Source organism: Salmo salar, chromosome ssa12 (assembly GCF_905237065.1).
Source record: "Salmo salar chromosome ssa12, Ssal_v3.1, whole genome shotgun sequence".
Lineage (NCBI taxonomy): Eukaryota > Metazoa > Chordata > Actinopteri > Salmoniformes > Salmonidae > Salmo > Salmo salar.
The window spans coordinates 79,648,075-79,668,633 of record NC_059453.1 but is presented as its reverse complement, the minus strand read 5'-3'; the positions used below and the strand labels follow the sequence as shown (position 1 = coordinate 79,668,633).

At 43.0% G+C, this 20,559-nt stretch overlaps 1 protein-coding gene and 1 long non-coding RNA gene across 2 annotated transcripts in view; one reads left to right on the top strand and one right to left on the bottom strand.

Moving 5' to 3' along the window:
* The window catches only part of LOC106565755 (caM kinase-like vesicle-associated protein), a 103,796-nt gene extending 84,367 nt beyond the window's left edge, over positions 1-19,429 (bottom strand). Inside the window, exon 1 of the mRNA XM_014133238.2 lies at positions 19,182-19,429. The gene's annotated coding sequence lies outside the window, so the exon portion shown is untranslated. The remainder of the gene's footprint in view (positions 1-19,181) is intronic.
* Positions 8,967-10,568, top strand: LOC123725561 (uncharacterized). The gene is made up of 3 exons (XR_006758087.1): positions 8,967-9,158; positions 9,405-9,521; positions 9,669-10,568. It is a non-coding gene; the product is annotated as an uncharacterized lncRNA (long non-coding RNA).
* Positions 19,430-20,559: the final 1,130 nt, after the last annotated feature.

Below are 20,559 nucleotides of genomic sequence, written 5' to 3'. Positions count from 1 at the left end.
TGCGGTAGCCTTCCTCTGACACTGCCTAGCATAGAGGTCCTGGATGGCAGGAAGCTTGGCCCCAGTGATGTACTGGTCTGTACGCACTACCCTCTGTAGTGCCTTGCGGTCGGAGACCGAGCAGTTGCCATACCAGGCAGTGATGCAACCAGTCAGGATGCTCTTGATGGTGCAGCTGTAGAACTTTTTGAGGATCTGAGGACCAATGCAAAATCTTTTCAGTCTCCTGAGGGGAATAGGCGTTGTCGTGCCCTCTTCATGACTGTCTTGGTGTGTTTGGACCATGATAATTTATTGGTGATGTTGACACCAAGGAACTTAAAGCTCTCAAGCTGCTCCACTACAGCCCTGTTGATGAGAATGGGGACGTGCTCGGTCAACCTTTTCCTGTAGTCCACAATCATCTCCTTTGACTTGATCACATTGAAGGAGAGGTTGTTATCCTGGCACCACACTGCCAGGTCTCTGACCTCCTCCTTACAGGCTATCTCATCGTTGTTGGTGATCAGGCCTACCACTGTTGTGTCATCGGCAAAGTTAATGATGGTGTTGCAGTCGTGCTTGGTCATGCAGTCATGGGTGAACAGGGAGGACAGGGGGGGACTGAGCACACACCCCTGAGGGGCCCCCATGTTGAGGATCAGCGTGGCAGATGTGTTGTTACCTACCCTTACCACCTGGGGGCAGCCCGTCAGGAAGTCCAGGATCCAGTTGCATAGGGAGGTGTTTAGTCCCAGGGTCCATAGCTTAGTGATGAACTTTGAGGGCGCTATGGTGTTGAACGCTGCGCTGTAGTCAATGAATAGCATTCTCACGTAGGTGTTCCTTTCTTCCAGGTGGGAAAGCGCAGTATGGAGTGCAATAGAGACTGCATCATCTGTGAATCTGTTGGGGCAGTATGCAAACTAGAGTGGTTCTAGGGTTTCTGGGATAATGGTGTTGATGTGAGACTTTCAAAGCACTTCATGGCTGCAGACGTAAGTGCTACGGGTCGATAGTCATTTAGGCAGGTTACCTTGGTGTTCTTGGGCACAGGGACTATGGTGGACTGCTTGAAACATGTTGGTATTACAGACTGAAAATGTCATAGAAGACACTTGCCAGTTGGTCAGTGCATGCTCTGAGTACACGTCCTGGTAATCCGTCTTGCCCTGCGGCATTGTGAATGTTAACCTGTTTAAAGGTCTTACTCACATCGGCTACGGAGAGCGTGATCACTCAGTCGTCCGAAACAGCTGATGCTCTCATGCATGCTTCAGTGTTGCTTGCCTCGAAGCGAGCATAGAAGTTAATTATCTCATCTGGTAGGCTCGTGTCACTGGGCAGCTCGCGGCTGTGCTTCCCTTTGTAGTCCGTAATAGTTTGCAAACCCTTCCACATCCAACGAGCGTTGAAGCCGGTGTAGTACGATTCAATCTTAGTCCTGTATTGATGCTTTTCCTGTTTGATGGTTCGTCGGAAGGCATAGCAGGATTTCTTATAAGCGTCCGGGTTAGAGTCCCGCTCCTTGAAAGCGGCAGCTCTACCCTGTAGCTCAGTGCGGATGTTGCCTGTAATCCATGGCTTCTGGTTGGGGTATGTACGTACAGTCACTGTGGGGATGACGTTATCGATGCATTTTTTTTATTAAGCCGGTGACTGATGTGGTGTACTCCTCAATGCCAACGGAAGAATCCTGGAACATATTCCAGTCTGTGCTAGCAAAACTGTCCTGTAGCTTAGCATCTGTATCAGCTGACCTCTTCCTTATTGAGTGAGTCACTGGTACTTCCTGCTTTAGTTTTTGCTTGTAAGCAGGAATCAGGAGGATAGAGTTATGGTCAGATTTGCCAAATGAAGGGCGAGCGAGAGCTTTGTACGCGTCTCTGTATGTGGAGTAAAGGTGGTCTGAAGTTTTTTTTCCTGTGGTTGAACATTTAACATGCTGGTAGAAATTAGGTAAAATGGATTTCAAGTTTCCCTGCATTAAAGTCCCCGGCCACTAGGAGCGCCGCCTCTGGATGAGCATTTTCTTGTTTGCTTATGGCCTCATACAGCTCTTTGAGTGCCGTCTTAGTGCCAGCATCAGTTTGTGGTGGTAAATAGACATCTACGAAAAATATAGATGAAAACTGTCTTGGTAAATAGTGTGGTCTACAGCTTATCATTAGCAAGTAGCAAGTAGCTAGCTAGCTACCAGCTCGAGTGTGCAGTTTTTGCTGCCGCAAATTGTGTTGACTTTTTTTTGAAGAACCCCATTTATTCTCTGGGGTACATGGAAAAGGTGTGAATTAAAACCAATGGTCGACCTCTAACTGAGATCAGTTTCATGAAGAAGGATGATAAGGTGAGGGCGTTCAATACCAATTGGTATCAAAAAGGGAGCCTGTATTGCTGGCCTTGCCTGCTTTTTGGACAGTCTGAGCCTTGGGCAAAAGAGGGGTACAGTGTCCTGAAGAACATCGATTGTACAGCTGAACGGCCAAACAAAAGCAGGGAGCATATAAATGCCCACATCAGATTCAAGCTTCTAGGAAAAAGCTGATCATGACGAAAGTCTGCGTATTCAACCTGCGCAGCACAACAAGAAAATAAGAAGAAACAGGGATGTTCTCAATCGGCTTATGAACACCACTGCATTTTTGGGAATGTAATAATTGGCTTTTAGAGGACAAGACAAGAGGGAAAGTTCCACTAACAAGTGCAACTACAAGGAGCTTGTAGCGGTAATTGCACGTTACAATGCTTTACTTGCTGAACATATGGAACTTTCTACTGTATTTTCTGGGATGTCGAAATCAATTCAGAATGATTTGATAGCTTCCATCGCATCATCCATTAAAAGGTAGATTAAAGAGAGAGGTTGGCACAGCACATTTTATCGCACTCGCTCAAGTAGGCTTCCACTTCCCTTCTGTATTTATGTAGCAAAGATGATAACATATAATCACTCCGGACAGACACAAGAAAAAAACTCATCACATAAATGTTACAGCAGGCCTCCCGAGTCGCGCAGTGGTCTAAGGCACTGCATTGCTGTGCTAACTGCTGCCACTGGAGATTCTGGGTTCGAGTCCAGGCTCTGTCGCAGCCGGCCGTGACCTGGAGACCCATGGTGCGGTGCACCATTGGCCCAGCGTCGCCCGGGTCAGGGGAGGGTTTGGCCTGCAGGGATGGCCTTGTCCCATTGCTCACTAGTGACTCCTGTGGCAGACTGTGCACGCTGACACAGTTGCCAGGTATACGGTGTTTCCTCCGACACATTGGTGCGTCTGGCTTCCGGGTTAAGTGGGCATTGTGTCAAGAAGCAGTGCGGCTTGGTTGGATTGTGTTTCGGAAGACGCACGACTCTCGACCTACGCCTCTCCCGAGTCTGTATGGGAGTTGCAGCGAAGAGACAAGACTGTATCTACCAATTGGATACCATAAAATTGGGGAGAAAACTTGAACATTATAAAATAAATAAATGTTGCAGCAGCCTAGGCTACACCTAAACATTAGAGATCTGACATGCTGTATGGGATGAATACGAGACAATCTTTCAGTCTGATCAACTGTAGGCTCCTAATAAGAGCAGACGCATACAGCCTATGCACCCTGTCCATCTGGTCAGGGTAACTCATTGATAATGTTATGTATTTACAGTCCATTTGTGGGTCAGGAAAAAATGTGAATGTGATCAAATTTGGTTTATATAAAATATTGGGCTGGCTAGGCTGCCTATACGCTTTCAATCGAAAATTATTAACTGGAATGAATCATTCAACATAATAGTGATGACAGATTTTGTTTCATTTTCTATAAGGCCTACAGTTGCATAGGCCTGCATGATGCAAACATGCATAAATCAAGCTCAGCCCTGTGAGTTCTATTGTCTATCAGTTGTCTCTGTGTCTGGGTAGAGGAAATCCCCCTCCTAATCTAGTCTAAATATAATTCATATGAACAAGTATAAGGCCTGCTGCAGTTTGACAGGGTTTTCATCCCCCCCAGGGCCAGGGGTTTTTCCATGTTTTAAAAACCATGTGACCTGATTAGGAAAAACTGGTCCCATCATAGCTACCTTTTAACAACAGATAAATCACTGTCATACCTTATAGGGTCCAGAGTTTTCATGGTTAGATTAACAGATAAGGAAAAACTCCGGGCCCCAAGGGATAAAAATTGCCCCACAACTCTGGGACCTATGGTGTCACCAGTCTGCTTGCAGTTTTCAGTTATTGTCAGGTATGTGGATGATCAGGGCTTTATTCAGGAATGTTTATTGGGCGAGATGCGCTGTCTGTGTTTAACTTCATGGAGAAACTTGTTGTTCAAACCTACAATGCTGTATTGGAATGCATCTTCTATTTGTATATCCTGTTAGGGCTAGGGGGCAGCATTGACACGGCTGGATAAAAAACATACCCGATTTAAGGATAGCAGTGGCTGTTACGTAGGTGGGACGAATTCGTCCCGCCTAGCCTAGAGAGGATATACACCTAAGTCCCCTCATGTTCCTTGATTAAGAGGTGATGACAGCTCCACTCCACTACTGTACCATTGTCAACTCTCTCCTGACATGAACTGAAGCCACGTCTCATGTGCCCGCTCATCCACTGGCACATTGAATGTTTCCTCTCCAAGCACAGTGAGTAACCCTATCAATTTTCTATCATTACTGTATGTAGAGTCAATCACATACACAATCACATTATTACACATGAATGATTTTACTCCTTGCTTGGACTAACTCATTTTTAGGTATTTTGTCTAACTGTTACTGTTTTTTTGTCTTCCCAGTCAAATCCTGTCCTGCACTGAAGTCAAGCCTCTGAACACCTCAACTCATGCCTCAACTCATGCCTCATAACCTCATTCATTCACGTGATTCCTTCCCAAAACAGTGTAAATTGCCCTCTCATGCCCATTCCCCATAATATTGTACTATAAATGTCTTTATTAACCTGTTGGGGCTAGGGGGCAGTATTTGCACGGCTGGATAAAAAAATGTACCCGATTTAATCTGGTTACTAATCCTACCCAGTAACTAGAATATGCATATACTTCTTATATATGGATAGAAAACACTCTAAAGTTTCTAAAACTGTTTGAATGGTGTCTGTGAGTATAACAGAACTCATTTGGCAGGCAAAACCCTGAGACATTTTCTGACAGGAAGTGGATACCTGATGTGTTGTATTACCTTTAAACCTATGCCATTGAAAAACACAGGGGCTGAGGAATATTTTGGCACTTCCTATTGCTTCCACTAGATGTCACCAGCCTTTACAAAGTGTTTTGAGTCTTCTGGAGGGAGATCTGACCGAACAAGAGCCATGGAACGATGATGGCCCATTAGACACCTGGCGCGCGAGTTCATGTTGGGTACCCTCGTTCCAATACGTTATAAAAGAGAATGCATTCGTCCACCTTCAATATTATTCATGTTCTGGTTTAAAAAGGCCCTAATGATTTATGCTATACAACGTTTGACATGTTTGAACGAACGTAAATATATTTTTTCCCCTCGTTCATGAAGTGAAGTCCGGCGGGCTTAGATCATGTGCTAACAAGACGGAGATTTTTGGACATAAATGATGAGCTTTTTTGAACAAAACTACATTCGTTATGGACCTGTGATACCTGGAAGTGACATCTGATGAAGAGAATCAAAGGTAATGGATTATTTACATAGTATTTTCGATTTTAGATCTCCCCAACATGACGGCTAGTCTGTATCGCAACGCGTATTTTTCTGGGCGCAGTGCTCAGATTATTGCAAAGTGTGATTTCCCAGTAAGGTTATTTTTAAATCTGGCAAGTTGATTGCGTTCAAGAGATGTAAATCTATAATTCTTTAAATGACAATATAATATTTTACCAATGTTTTCTAATTTTAATTATTTAATTTGTGGTGCTGACTTGACTGCCGGTTATTGGAGGGAAACGATTTCCTCAACATCAATGCCATAGTAAAACGCTGTTTTTGGATATAAATATGAACTTGATAGAACTAAAAATGCATGCATTGTCTAACATAATGTCCTAGGAGTGTCATCTGATGGAGATTGTAAAAGGTTAGTGCCCTGATCATCCACAGGTTAAAAGCTATTTTAAAATCGGACATATCGAGTGCATAGAGGAGTAATGTATCTATAATTCTTAAAATAATTGTTATGCTTTTTGTGAACGTTTATCGTGAGTAATTTAGCAAACTGTTAGTAAATTCCCCGGAAGTTTGCGGGGGGTATGCTTTTTCTGAACGTCACATGCTAATGTAAAAAGCTGTTTTTTGATATAAATATGAACTTGATTGAACAGACATGCATGTATTGTATAACATAATGTCCTAGGTGTGTCATCTGATGAAGATCATAAAAGGTTAGTGCTGCATTTAGCTGTGTTTTGGGTATTTGTGATGCATGCTAGTTGCTTGGAAATGGCTGTGTGTTTTTTTGTGTCTATGTACTCTCCTAACATAATCTAATGTTTTGCTTTCGCTGTAAAGCCTTTTGGAAATCGGACAACGTGGTTCGATTCAGGAGAAGTGTATCTGTTGCCCTGCCCCAGCTTTTCACGGTGCCCTCTGAATGCCAAATTTCATGATGCAAATGTGAGAGTTACATTAACTATGCGCTCCAACACCTGTCACCAGAAATGTGTTGCGTTACACACGCCTCTTTCCATTTCTACATCAATAGTGCCATTGAGCTTCCATTGCACATACAGTCGTGGCCAAAAGTTGAGAATGGCACAAATATTAATTTCCACAAAGTTTGCTACTTCAGTGTCTTTAGATATTTTTGTCATATGTTACTATGGAATACTGAAGTATAATTACAAGCATTTCATAAGTGTCAAAGGCTTTCTTGACAATTACATGAAGTTGATGCAAAGAGTCAATATTTGCAGTGTTGACCCTTCTTTTTCAAGACCTCTGCAATCCGCCTTGGCATGCTGTCAATTAACTTCTGGGCCACATCCTGACTGATGGCAGCCCATTCTTGCATAATCAATGCTTGGAGATTGTCAGAATTTGTGGGTTTTTGTTTGTCCACAAGTTCTCAATTGGATTCTTGGTCGTGGGAGTTTCCTGGCCATGGACCCAAAATATCGATGTTCTGTTCCCTGAGCCACTTAGTTATCACTTTTGCCTTATGGCAAGGTGTTCCATCATGCTGGAAAAGGCATTGTTCATCACCAAACTGTTCCTGGATGGTTAGGAGAAGTTGCTCTAGGATGTGTTGGTACCATTCTTTATTCATGGCTGTGTTCTTAGCCAAAATTGTGAGTGAGCCCACTCCCTTGGCTGAGAAGCAACCCCACACATGAATGGTCTCAGGATGCTTTACTGTTGGCATGACACAGGACTGATGGTACCGCTCACCTTGTCTTCTCCGGACAAGCTTTTTTCCGGATGCCCCAAACAATCAGAAAGGGGATTCATCAGAGAAAATGACATAACCCCAGTCCTCAGCAGTCCAATCCCTGTACCTTATGCAGAATATCAGTTTGTCCCTGATGTTTTTCCTGGAGAGAAATGGGTTCTTTGCTGCCCTTCTTGACACCAGGCCATCCTCCAAAGGTCTTTGCCTCACTGTGCGTGCAGATGCACTCAAACCTGCCTGCTGCCATTCCTGAGCAAGCTCTGTACTGGTGGTGCCCCGATCCCGCAGCTGAATCAACTTTAGGAGACGGCCCTGGCGCTTGCTGGACCTTCTTGGGTGCCCTGAAGCCTTCATCACAACAATTGAATCGCTCTCCTTGAAGTTCTTGATGATCCGATAAATTGTTGATTTAGGTGCAATCTTACTGGCAGCAATATCCTTGCCTGTGAAGCCCTTTTTGTTCAAAGCAATGATGACGGCACGTGTTTCCTTGCAGGTAACCATGATTGACAGAGGAAGAACAATGATTCCAAGCACCTCCCTCCTTTTGAAGCTTCCGGTCTGTTATTCGAACTCAATCAGCATGACAGAGTGATCTCCAGGTTTGTCCTTGTCAACACTCACACCTGTGTTAACGAGAGAATTGCTGACATGATGTACACTGGTCCTTTTGTGGCAAAATGTTTTTGGGGGATTCATTTCATTTGCATGGCAAAGAGGGACTTTGCAATTAATTGCAATTCATCTGATCACTCTTCATAACATTCTGGAGTGTATGCAAATTGCCATAATACAAACTGAGGCAGCAGACTTTGTGAAAATTTATATTTGTGTCATTCTCAAAACCTTTGGCCATGACTGTATACCAAACAGGCACCCATGTGAATCTGGGATGTCTCATGACATGCTATTTTGAATGTTAGATGGTGCCAATCTCTCACTCCATTCACCCACGCATCAGAGAAGAAAGGGGCACTCCGATCTCTAAACAGCCAGCAAGGCTCACAATACGCGCAATCTAGCTTGGCTGAATAACATAGCCATGTACGTGGTAATTTGATTCCAGCCTTGGTTGTAGTGGTGTAATACGACTCGGAAAAACACCGCCATCTCTTGGGAATGGGCCAGTAGGCTTACACGAGCCTAATGCAATAACGTGCCGTTTAACTTTAGCATCCACATTTGTTGCATAATGCTCCCTGTCAGCTGGATAGGTAAAAAGGCAGGGGAGCAAAGTGAGGCTAGAATCGTGGTGGCTGAGGAAACAGGCCACCACGATTCTAGCCTCACTTTGCTCCCCTTCCTCCCCGCCCGGCCTGGGGATAGATTGTCTAGCCTGGCTTGTGCTCAGGGTCGTATCCGCCGATACCTGACAACCTGTATCCTCCTCTGTCAAAGTTGCTTCTTCTGGCACGATGGAACAGCTTGGCCTTGGCTCACTTGACCCGCTAAAAGCTGCTGCTGGCGATGATAAACCTACATCCTCTTCTGGTCCCGCTACATTGCTTGTGCTAGCAATGGCTGCACATGAACTGCATTTGAAAAGGGAATCTAATTTAACTAAGTTTGATACCTCCTTTGCTTTCTCATTTTTGGCCTTACTCTTTTGGCCTCCACTTTTGTGTTGATACATTGTTGATTTTTAAATCCATAATTTTCTGTTCTCGACTTTCTCTCTTTCTCTCTTTTTTTCAGCCATTGTCTCTTGATAGCTAGCTCAACTGTTGCTTAAAACGACGACAGAAACAACAATGCTTTGGAGAGTATTTGCACAATGAATCCCAGAATGCATTTCATTATTTTAACATGGTATTGAAACTATTGAATAATATGATTTATTTAGCTAATTAAATTTGATTTATTGTCATCAATAAAGTAAAATATCATGCTGACTTATGTAGTGGCAAAAAAACATTTTGTTGGTGAAACCATCAGTGGGATCATTTATCATATACCTTACGTTAAAGAAAGATCTTCTCATGAAATTGTAGACATGATGGACCTGTGATAACAATTAATACTTGGGCATGGTGGGGTGGTATTCAAATTACATAGGCGGCCGGTGGCTCTGCAGATCCGGGCCATCACTGGGCCCATGTGCGTCCCGGGCCCTAGTGCGACCGCACCGGCTGAAGCTACGCCACTGGCTGAGAGGGTCACCAAAACTAATAGGTATTTTGGTTTCAGTGCATTTTCTTAAAAAAAATGATATAGCCTATCAATGTGTAGGCATACTGTGTAATACAATCTATAATTAAATAAAGGTTAAATAAAAAAATGCAAATGATTTTTCACTAAAATGTGAATGTGTTTTTACAGAACATACAACTATGCCGACAGCCATCTGTGGACAAAGGGCGGGACAACGGGCCGCAACGAAAAAATGCATGGTTGCCAAGAAAGCGATTAGTTTTGCTAGATTCTTAAAATGTGTACGCAGAATTTGTGTGTTTTAATTCTTAATTGATCTACCATTTCTATCATAGGCCACTGTAATCGATGGGGGCTCAGGGCGATACCATTCTGCTCATCTGATGAAGGTGCACATGGATCAGATTCAAACTTTGAAGACCGAGATCGAGTCATTGAAGCCAGACCAGCAGAAAGAGAAACATTTTCTGAGGGCAGAGATAGGGGCGACAGCTGATGCATTGGTCCAGAGCCAGGAGGCATTGGCGGAGAGTCAGGCGGACAATGACACATTGAAGAGGGCGAGGAATGAGATGGAGTCACAGTCCATGCCAGGCACACCTGTGAGCTCTGGAACTCCACCTCCGACAGGCAGAGTCAACGTACATGACGGGTTCATCAGCTCGTCAGTTCACCCTGACATTTCCATTCCTCTTCTGACAACAGAACTTGACCAACTGCTCACCAGGCACAGCAAGGGCCGCCCGGACTGGTATGCTGTTCTGCTATTCCAAGGAGATGTAACAGAAGAGAGATACCACGAGTGGGCACAGGATACCAACTGGGATGGATCCCGAGGCAAATGTGGCTTACCAGTGAACCTCCGGGTGTTCATCATTAATACTGTGTCTCAGAAGTTTATGTCCATGACTGATGCAACCCGAAAAAGCATTAAAGACAGAGTTAATGAGTACTTGAGGTCACGGAGAAAGTCTGGACATGGCCTGCTCTCACTTATGTAAGGAATTTGGCACTTTCCCATGTATACTACAGTATGTACTGTAGGCTATGTTAACTTATAAGACTGCACAGTAGCCTAATTAACAAATGCAGGTGGCTTATATCTTCAAAATGTTTTAAATGCTTTATTATCCAAATGTAAAAACATATACTGTACAGTACTGTACATCTTCATCAGCTTCTTTATGCTTCGTTAATAAAATAATGATAAAAATAGTCTTTCAAAATGCAGATGTTTATTTTGTTATGGATCCATAACAAATTACTATGGGAATAAATATCAGTGAATTACAGAAATATTGGAACAGAATTATCTAATGAAGGTAAACAAATGGTTGCTTACTGGAAAATACTCTATCAAACACACACGGTCACGTTGTACAGCACCATTTTGGCTATTAGCAGGTAGCTGGAAAATTCTACCGTCAAATGTATTCTTTTGTTAGGTTGGCTGTATCACAACCGACCGTGATTGGTTGCAATTTCAGTATAATCCACCAGAAAAGACAAAACAAATAATACAACAAAAACTATTATTATTATTATCTATCACATCCGACCGTGATTGGGAGTCCCATAGGGCGGCGCACAATTGGCCCAATGTTTCTCTCCCTCTAAAAACAGAAATAAATGTTTTGGCCTTTACAAATAATATTTTGGCCTTTATTTAGATTACAATTGCTCGCTTTATTTTTTTTAAACGAAATAACCTCCAAAATATCATTATATATTATCAAGTTGATGGCACCGTCATATAGCCGGCACCTACATAAAGCTGAGTGACTCACTCATTGATGGCTTCGGATCAAAATAAATAAGTACCAACATTCTTTCTGATGGTCTTTAATAAATACATGTTTTGTTATCCTGACACTTTTATGCAGGGTTAAACGAATATGTGGCCACCAGTCAGATTTTGACAGCAATGCTAAAAAAATGACAGATACATTCAAAATGAGAGGCTACAAGGACAAAACTCTTGATGATGCAATGATGAAAATTTCTCAAAAACCAAGAGAGGAATTACTAAAAACTCAAATAAAGAAGAAAAATAACAATGCAACCGTCTTTTGCACTAAGTACACTAAGGGTTGGGAGAAAATGAAAGCAATCCTGAAAAAGCACTGGCATATTCTGCAATCAGACAAAAAAAAAATCGCACACCTCTTCAACGAGGTGGTGGTCTATAAGCGTGGTCGCAATATTGGAGATAGTTTGGTGAGATCTGACATGCCCCCTGAGCCTACTCAGACACTCTTGACACCTATCCCAAATGGTAACTACAAATGTGGCTCATGTGCACACTGCAATAGCACTATAAAAACGTCTTTCTTCAGACACCCACATACAGGTCGAAAGATCCCTGTTACGGGTATCATCTCATGCAAGACCAAGGGAGTAATCTATCTCATCACCTGTTCATGTGGAAAAGCCTACGTAGGACAAACGAAAAGACAATTAAAACAACACATAGCTGAACACCGCAGCTCAATCAGGTGAAAGAACATTGACTATCCAATAACAGCTCACTTTGTTGAAGCTAACCATCCCATCTCCTCCCTCAAATACACAGGCATTGAGCATGTTGCTCTACCAAGGAGAGGAGGTAACATCGAGATCCTACTGCTACAAAGGGAGGCTTCCTGGATATCCTATCTAAAAACACTGACCCCTGGTGGTCTGAATATTAACTTTGATCTCAGACCCTTATGAACACATTTTTCCTTTATGAACAAGTCTTATAAATTGAAAAATTATTTTTACTGCTTATTAGCGTACACCTAATATGTTCCCCCTGTTGATGATGCTCATTATATATTAAGGTTGAACCAAAAGATTACATGTAACAAAAATTAAATGAAATACGAAATGATGTGAAATTGAATGAAACAATAATGTATGTTGATGCTAATATGATGTACAATATTCCATTATGTTTCTATATGATAACAATAGCGTAATATATTTAATATGCCATATACTATTTTTTAACAGTTTCACAAATTAATTTTAATTAACTTAATCATTATGACACACCCCTCACTACTGTCATTGGTTACACTAATTGCACTGTTTGTCTACATAACCTGGTTCAAGTATTCATGACATTACCCTGAGGAAGACACAGTGATGCCGAAACGTTGGTAAATACCCATTAAATTGCTGGGAGTTCATACATGGAGTGTGTGACTTTCTTTATTTTGACAGGTTATCCTGACATGGACACCATGTACAGTATTATAATAGCCCTCCTGATTGGCGCAGCGGTCTAAGACACTGCGTCACAGTGCAAAATGCATTGCTACAGATGCAGGTTCGATACCTGTGCCGGGAGGTTGATATGTAATTATTGTCGGTCACGTCATTGGATTTATTTTTTCCCGATATACTGTGGGTCTACCGTAGGCGACATGAGTCTCACTAGTGTTGAGTAATGTGCTGTTAAAAGTTGTGTAGGTCTTATTTATTTAAAGAGCAGCTCTAGACCCCAGTTTGGCAACTATTTTAGCACCGTTTTGTTAAAAAGTAAAAAACACATGAAATAACACACCCAGAGTGTAACGTGGGTCGTCTAAAGGGGACCAAGAAGCAGCGTGTTGAGTGCTCATATTTCCTTTTATTAATGAAACACTTAACAAAAACAACAAAACGACCACCAACAGTTCCGTCAGGTAACACATACAAAACGGAAAACAACTACCCACAAAAACCCAGGAAGAAAAACCCCTACTTAAATATGATCTCCAATCAGAGGCAACGAGGACCAGCTGCCTCCAATTGGAGATCAACCCCAAAAATAGCAACATAGAAATAGAAAACCTAGAACACAAACATAGAAATAGAAAACATAGAAAAACACACCAAAAAAACTGTCACGCCCTGACCTACTCTACTATAGAAAATGACACCTTACTAGGGTCAGGACGTGACAGTACCCCCCCAAAGGTGCAGACTCCGAATGCAACAAACCAACAAAAAAACAAAAGGGAGGGTAGGGTGGGTGATAATTGTCTATGGCGGCTCAAATGCAGTCCACATAACCTTAACCTCCAGCATAGGAGGCGGCTCCGGTTCTGGGTGTACTCCCCGCTCCACCCACTGATCCTTCTGCTTTTTTACCACCTGACCGTGGATCGACGTCGAAGGAACCGGACTGTAGATCATTGCTGGAGATTCTGGGCTGCAGGCCGCCGCTGGAGGTTCTGGGCTGCGGGCCGCCGCTGGAGGTTCTGGGCTGCGGGCCGCCGCTGGAGGTTCTGGGCTGCGGCCGCCGCTGGACGTTCTGGGTTGCGGGCCGCCGCTGAAGGCCGCCGCTGAAGGTTCTGGGCTGCGGGCCGCCGCTGGAGGTCCTGGGTTGCAGGCCGCCGCTGAAGGTTCTGGGCTGCGGGCCGCCGCTGGAGGTCCTGGGTTGCAGGCCGCCGCTGAAGGTTCTGGGCCGCGGGCCGCCGCTGGAGGTTCTGGGTTGCGGACCGCCGTTGGAGGTTCGGGGCTGCGGACCGCCGCCGAAGACTCCGGGCTGCGGACCGCCGCCGGAGGCTCCGGGCTGGGGAACGTCGCCGGAGGCTCCGGACTGGGGAGCGTCGCCGGAGGCTCCGGACTGGGGAGCGTCGCTGGAGGCTCCGGACTGGGGAGCATCGCTGGAGGCTCCGGACTGGAGTGCCATGGATCATCCTACAGGCTTCGTGCCATGGTTTATCCCTACAGGCTCCGGACAATTTGTAATCCCTCCAGGTTTTTTGCCAAGGATTATCTCTACAGGTTCCGGGCCATGGATTACCTCTGCAGGCTTCGTGCCATGGAATATCCCAACAGGCTCCGGGCCATCGATCATCACTAGAGGCTTAGTGCCATGGATCATCTCTACAGGCGTCGGACCATCGATTATCACTGGAACTGGTCTTACCAGACTGGGGAGACGCACTGAGGACCGAGTGCTCAAAGCAGGCACCGGCCTTACTGGGCTATGGATGCGAACTGGAGGGAGAGTGCGAAGAACAGGCACAGGACGTACTGGATGATGGAGGCGCACTGGAGGAAGAGCGCGAGGAGCAGGCACAGGACGTACTGTGCTATGGAGGCGCACTGGAGAGAGAGTGCGAGAGGCAGGCACATGCTCACCACAAAAAGCACGAGTAGTCATTGTGCATCACAGGAGGCTGCTGTGGGGAGGACAGCTCATAATAATGGCTGGAAAGGAGTAAATGGAATGGCATCAAACACAAGGAAGCCATATGTTTGATTTATTTGATATCATTCCACTAATTCCGCTCCAGTCATTACCACAAGCCCGTCCTCCCCAATTAAGGTGCCAGCAACCTCCTGTGTTGTGCATAGAGTTGTATGGTTAGTTAAACTTTTAAATCAATGTTTTTTGTTTGGCATACATTTTAAAGTGAAAAATCTGAGTCTAAGCGTTATTCCGTTACTGCAGAATTACCCAGCCATGTTCCCTGGAGATCTAATTGTGTACAAACTGTGAAGTAATGTGCTAGTCTGTTCCTGTTCCTGTTTACAGCGGCGACTGCTGCTGCTGCTGTTCAGAGGCCACCTGGGGTCTAGAGCTGGACCCCTTCTGGTTACTCATGAGGCACGTATCCCATGCTGCTAAACACTATCTAGGCTACATGCCGATGCTCCATCTTAAAAGCCCCCACAGTCTACTCCTTAGAGACTCAACATATGGAGGAATGACCGTGTAGTGCAGAAATGTATTCACAGTGCATTCTATTTCATGTGTAAAACTCCAGACAAAAAAAATCGGTATATAGGCAACCGAGAGAATTTCAACCAGGGAATTTCAGAGTTGTGTGTGTGTGTGTCCTTCCAGCTACTGGCAGCCGCAGCCCTTGTGCCCAGCGTCATTTCATTTCAATGAGCATGGGCTTAATGTGTCACGTCATTGTGCTTCAACAGCTGCAATAAAAATAGCTAGTTTCTGATCTCACATCCCTGTTAGCTACCTCACAGGGTTGTAGCAACAGATTTGGAGGCTTATTGTCATGGGTTGATTATTGAATTTGACATACATATTAACTTGTGTCTAAGAATATGATAATGCAGAACGTCATAGTGGTTATGGGAATCGCTCCAAATAAATAAATGAAAAAGAAAATGTGTTAATGTATGACAGTCCATAACTATATTGATTTTGGATAAGAGTAGATCTCTAATTAAAGACTAGGTCTCTAAATCCCCAAATTCTGGGACTTGCTTTACCTGTTTAAAATAATTGTTGTGATAGTTGAACCACTTGATTGGTAGAAGTTATTTATATTCTTATTTCAGATTTGAGACGCAGAGAAGAAGAGAAAGACTTCATAAAACCTTTCAGATTTAAATAGCAGAAAAATAGACTAAGATTTCAAACACTAACTTGTTGTTGGGAAAGTGAATAGCAGAGTAGAAGAAGATTTTATGCGCGCTAACTTTTTGTCTAACTTCTTGGGAAAGTGGACTGAATTTCATTTTTTTTTTTTAAAAGGTTCGAGATTTTTATTTTTATGCTGTTACTAAAACAGCTATATTGTAAGAATGGTAGAATATATTTTGATTCTGATTTCATATTTGAATTGCAGAGAAGTAACGTAAGATTTCATATGCAATAACTGTTTGTCTAACTTGTTTGGAAAGTGGTCAAAGTAGCTGGTTTGTGTCAAAAGTTGCATTGTTCATAGTGAATGGAATGTTGGAAGTCATGTGACTTTTTAATAATAGGGAGCACTAGAATGTTTAAAAAAGTCCCTTTAAAGTGAATAAAGATGGACAAAAAAAGCACAAAAAGCTTAATAGTTTAAAAATTATAAAACATATCAAAAAGTTGTGTAAGCACACTATTCCAGACAGGTCTGTACATGTTAAAGTGTGAATTAGATTTTTTTGCTTAAATGGTGTAAAAGGAGCAGGCTGTTAAATAATAACATGCTATCGCATGTCTCGTTAATTACACGAAAAATAAAAAGTTGTATGACTGTTATAGTACTATATCAACTGGAATGTGTGGCCAGAGATAGTCAAGCATTACACAAAACAAGTAATGATAATTAATAGCATGACTGATTGTGGGAGTCATTCTAAAACTAATCTGCCACGGCATAAAAGGAAGTGTCAGTCATTGGGATGACTGCTTGATGACAGCCTGAGTGTCAAACTTCTCATCCTTAATCAGCTTCCCAGTTGTTCTTATCATGGAGACAGAAAGTGCTCACTTTCCTAAAGAAAATAATAATAAATACACTTTTTAATATGCTATATATTGTCAGTGGCTTAACAAACGTAAAGCTTTTTGATGCAACTGTTTTACGGGTGTTGAAGCTGCGGTATATAGCTGCGCTTCTTAACACCTGCCTGCTTAACCCGGAAGCCACCAATGTGTCGGAAGAAACACTGTTCAACTGACGACGGAGGTCAGCCTGCAGGCGCCCAGCCCGCCACAAGGAGTCGCTAGAGCGCTATGAGCAAAGTAAAGCCCCCCCCCCCGGCCAAACCCTCCACTAACCCGGACGACGCCTAGCCAATTGTGCACCGCCCTATGGGGCTCGCCATCACGGCCGGTTGTGATACAGCCCGGGATCAAACCCGGGCCTTAGACCGCTGCACCACTCGGGAGGCCCATAGGCGCTGTCTTTTGATGAGCATGCAGCATCGCTGCACAGTTCGCAGCATCAGCACCATGAGGAGGTTGATTGGGAAATAGCCTGGTCTCACAGCCTAAGCAGCGTCGTCCGGGTTTGGCCGGGGTAGGCCATCATCGTAAATAAGAATTTGTTCTTAACTGACTTGCCTAGTTAAATAAAGGTCTCCAGGCCCATCCCTCAGCGTTTTACCAAAACAGAGGCGGGGTGCCCGTTTTGTCATTGTTTCATCTGTGGATTTGCCCTTTAAACAGCTGCATATTATCAAGATATCAAAGTGTCACCAACAAAAGGTAAACAATATGCCTATAGCAAATGCAGCATATGACATACATTTTTCACATGTAAATAGAACTTTTCAGTAGTGCTCAAAGCATGCCATTCCATGAGCACAGCATTTATGTTTCAACTCGAATCAATGAGCCCAACCAGTCCTCCATGACAACAAAATCATAAACAACAGAGTAGGGCTGGCTAATAAGTCCTTCGTTTTTGGGTTAGATATATATATATATGTTTTACTATGTTACGTTTTAATTTTGTTTAAACCTTTATTTAATCAGGCAACAAATTCTTATTTTACAATGACGGCCTACCCCGGCCAAACCCTCCCCTAACCCAGACGACGCTGGGTCAATTGTGCACCGCCCTATGGGACTCCTGATCACGGCCAGTTGTGATACAGCCAGGGATCGAACCAGGGACTGCAGTGACGCCTCTAGCACTGAGATGCAGTGTCTTAGACTACTGTGCGGTCACTAAAATGAGTATATGTTAGGTTTAGTATGGTTACATAAGACAGAAGGTTACTTAAGGTAAAAACGAAAGTAGGGTGGTTGGGTTGGCATGTAACGCGAACGTCTACCAACCCAAAGGTTGCAAGTTCAAATTTCATCACGGACAACTTTAGCATTTTAGCAACTTTGCACCAACTTACTACTTTTTTAGCTACTTTGCAACTACTTAACATGTTAGCTAAGTCTTCCCCTAACTTTAACCCTTTAACCTAACCCCTAACCTTAACCCTAACCCCTAGCTTAAGTAACGTTAGCTACCTAGCTAACATTAGCCACAACAAATGTGTAACATATACGGTTCGCAAATTTGTAACATTGTAAAAAATTGCAATTCGAAACACATCATACAAAATGATGAGGGACGTCCACAACTTTATAAAAACAATACGAAACATAACATTTCATATTAATTGGAGTCAGTGGCGGTTCTAGACCATTTCAACTGGGTAAAAATTATTTCATACTTCACAATCAGGGGGGGCCACAAGGGGGTCAAAAATTGTTGTCACAAGGGCACTGGCCCCTTGTGAGGTTGTTGGACGGTGTGCCAAAAAGTTGATAGCCTACATCTGAACATGCCACTGGAATCTTTGTATATACCGGTTATTCTGCATTCAAATGACATTTTTCTAATCTCATTGCCATGTTTTGCAGGAGATTGGCTATTAAATATAAAACGGAGTGAAGTAAAGAGCCTAGAGACAGAACATTTCAACCTGGACTCAGGGGTACTGGGGTAAGGGTAAGGTGCGATGCTGTTTATTAGGCTATATAACTTTTTGCAACAGAGATATTGACGAAACTGTAGCCCTCAGATTTACAAAAGTATAGGCTACTTCACGATGTGCTTCACTAGGCTGTTGAAACCCAGTGCCGTGCGCGTCGTTTACAATAGGCGAGCATGGTAAATATAAATTTGACAGCAAACAGTTTCGAGCAGTCTAGTCTATCATAATGCGTACATTCTGGTGCACCGTTCTCCTTCACTTTATCAGCAAAAATCGCAAGCATTAGGCTATAAACATGAAATAACGGCACTATTAACCTAGTTAGATTTTATAGGCCATTCAATATAATTAACATGTGTTTGAAAAAAAGTGATTTTCGGATAAAGAATAGGCTACGATTCCCAAATAAACACATTCTGCATGCAAAAGTAGTTATCAGCTTTACAAAAGATTTCAGTGGGGAACAGAGAAAATTCATTAGTGAGCTCAACTCCCTGATAGACAACTCAAAATGCGTGAACTTACCTTAGTAGCAAATTTCTCAAACCTAGAATCCCGTGACTCTTTCCACTCGACTGTTCACATTAGGATGTAACTGCAAATATGATGCTATTTCTACTTAGTACTTTTTTCTAGGGAAATTCCAGCGCTCCTTTGTACCATCAGTTGTGCCTCGCGCGTCGAGTTCAGCTCGGGAGGGAATGAGAGGCGGAATTAAAGTATGCACAAGAGGATGGAACACGCGTGAGTGGGGGGCATAGTGGAGCGAATTAGAACGAGTTCATCTGATTTACATCTAATGGGAGTGGTACATTCAGGGTTGGGTAGGTTGCTTTCTAAATGTAACCCTTTACAGTTACTAGTTACCTGTCCAAAATTGTAATCGGTAACGTCACTTTTGTTTTACCCCAAACCCTGTAACGTAATCTGATTACATTCAGTTACTATCTCCTTAAGAGCCATTAGAAGAAGAAAATAACGTGTGTTACCAGTTCAACGAAATCTATTGCAGGATAAATCAATGATAAAGTTTACATAGCTGGCTATATATGGACGTTAAATGTTACTTTATGGGTTGTTAGGTAGGCTTCTTCTAACCCATCACTTTCTACTACATATAATAATAAAAATCAAAGTATATCAGAATTCCAGTCATTCCAATAAATGTTATACCCCTTGATCTTCAAGAATAGGACTTGGAAATATGGAAGTATAGATTAGCCAAATTGTTTTACCTGAGCATAACCCAAAAACGAAGGACTTATTAGCCAGCCCTACTCTGTTGTTTATGATTTTGTTGTCATGGAGGACTGATTGGGCTCATTGATTCTAGTTGAAACATAAATGCTGTGCTCATGGAATGGCATGCTTTGAGCACTACTGAAAAGTGCTATTTACATGTTAAAAATGAATGCCATATGCTGCATGTTGATGACACTTTGATATCTTGCTAATATCCAGCTGTTTAAAGGACAAATTCACTGATGAAACAATGACAAAACGGGCCCGCCTCTGTTTTGGTAAAATGCTGAGGGATGGGCCTGGAGAAATGCAACCACTCTGATGTTTTATTGAACCTTTATTTAACTAGGCAAGTCAGTTAAGAACAAATTCTTATTTACAATTACGGCCTACCCTGGCCCAACCCAGACGATGCTGGGCCAATTGTGCGTCGCCCTATGGGACTCCCAATCATGGCCGGATGTGATTCAGCCTGGATTCAAACCAGGGACTGTAGTGACACCTCTTGCACTGAGATGCAGTGCCTTAGACCACTGCGCCACTTGGGAGCATTAATAGACAGAGCTATGGATGGACTGACCCTCCATGATATCAAACTTATTGTTTTAAACATATTATGAGCCTATACCGTGTTTGTTTACATTTACAATGTTTACAAACA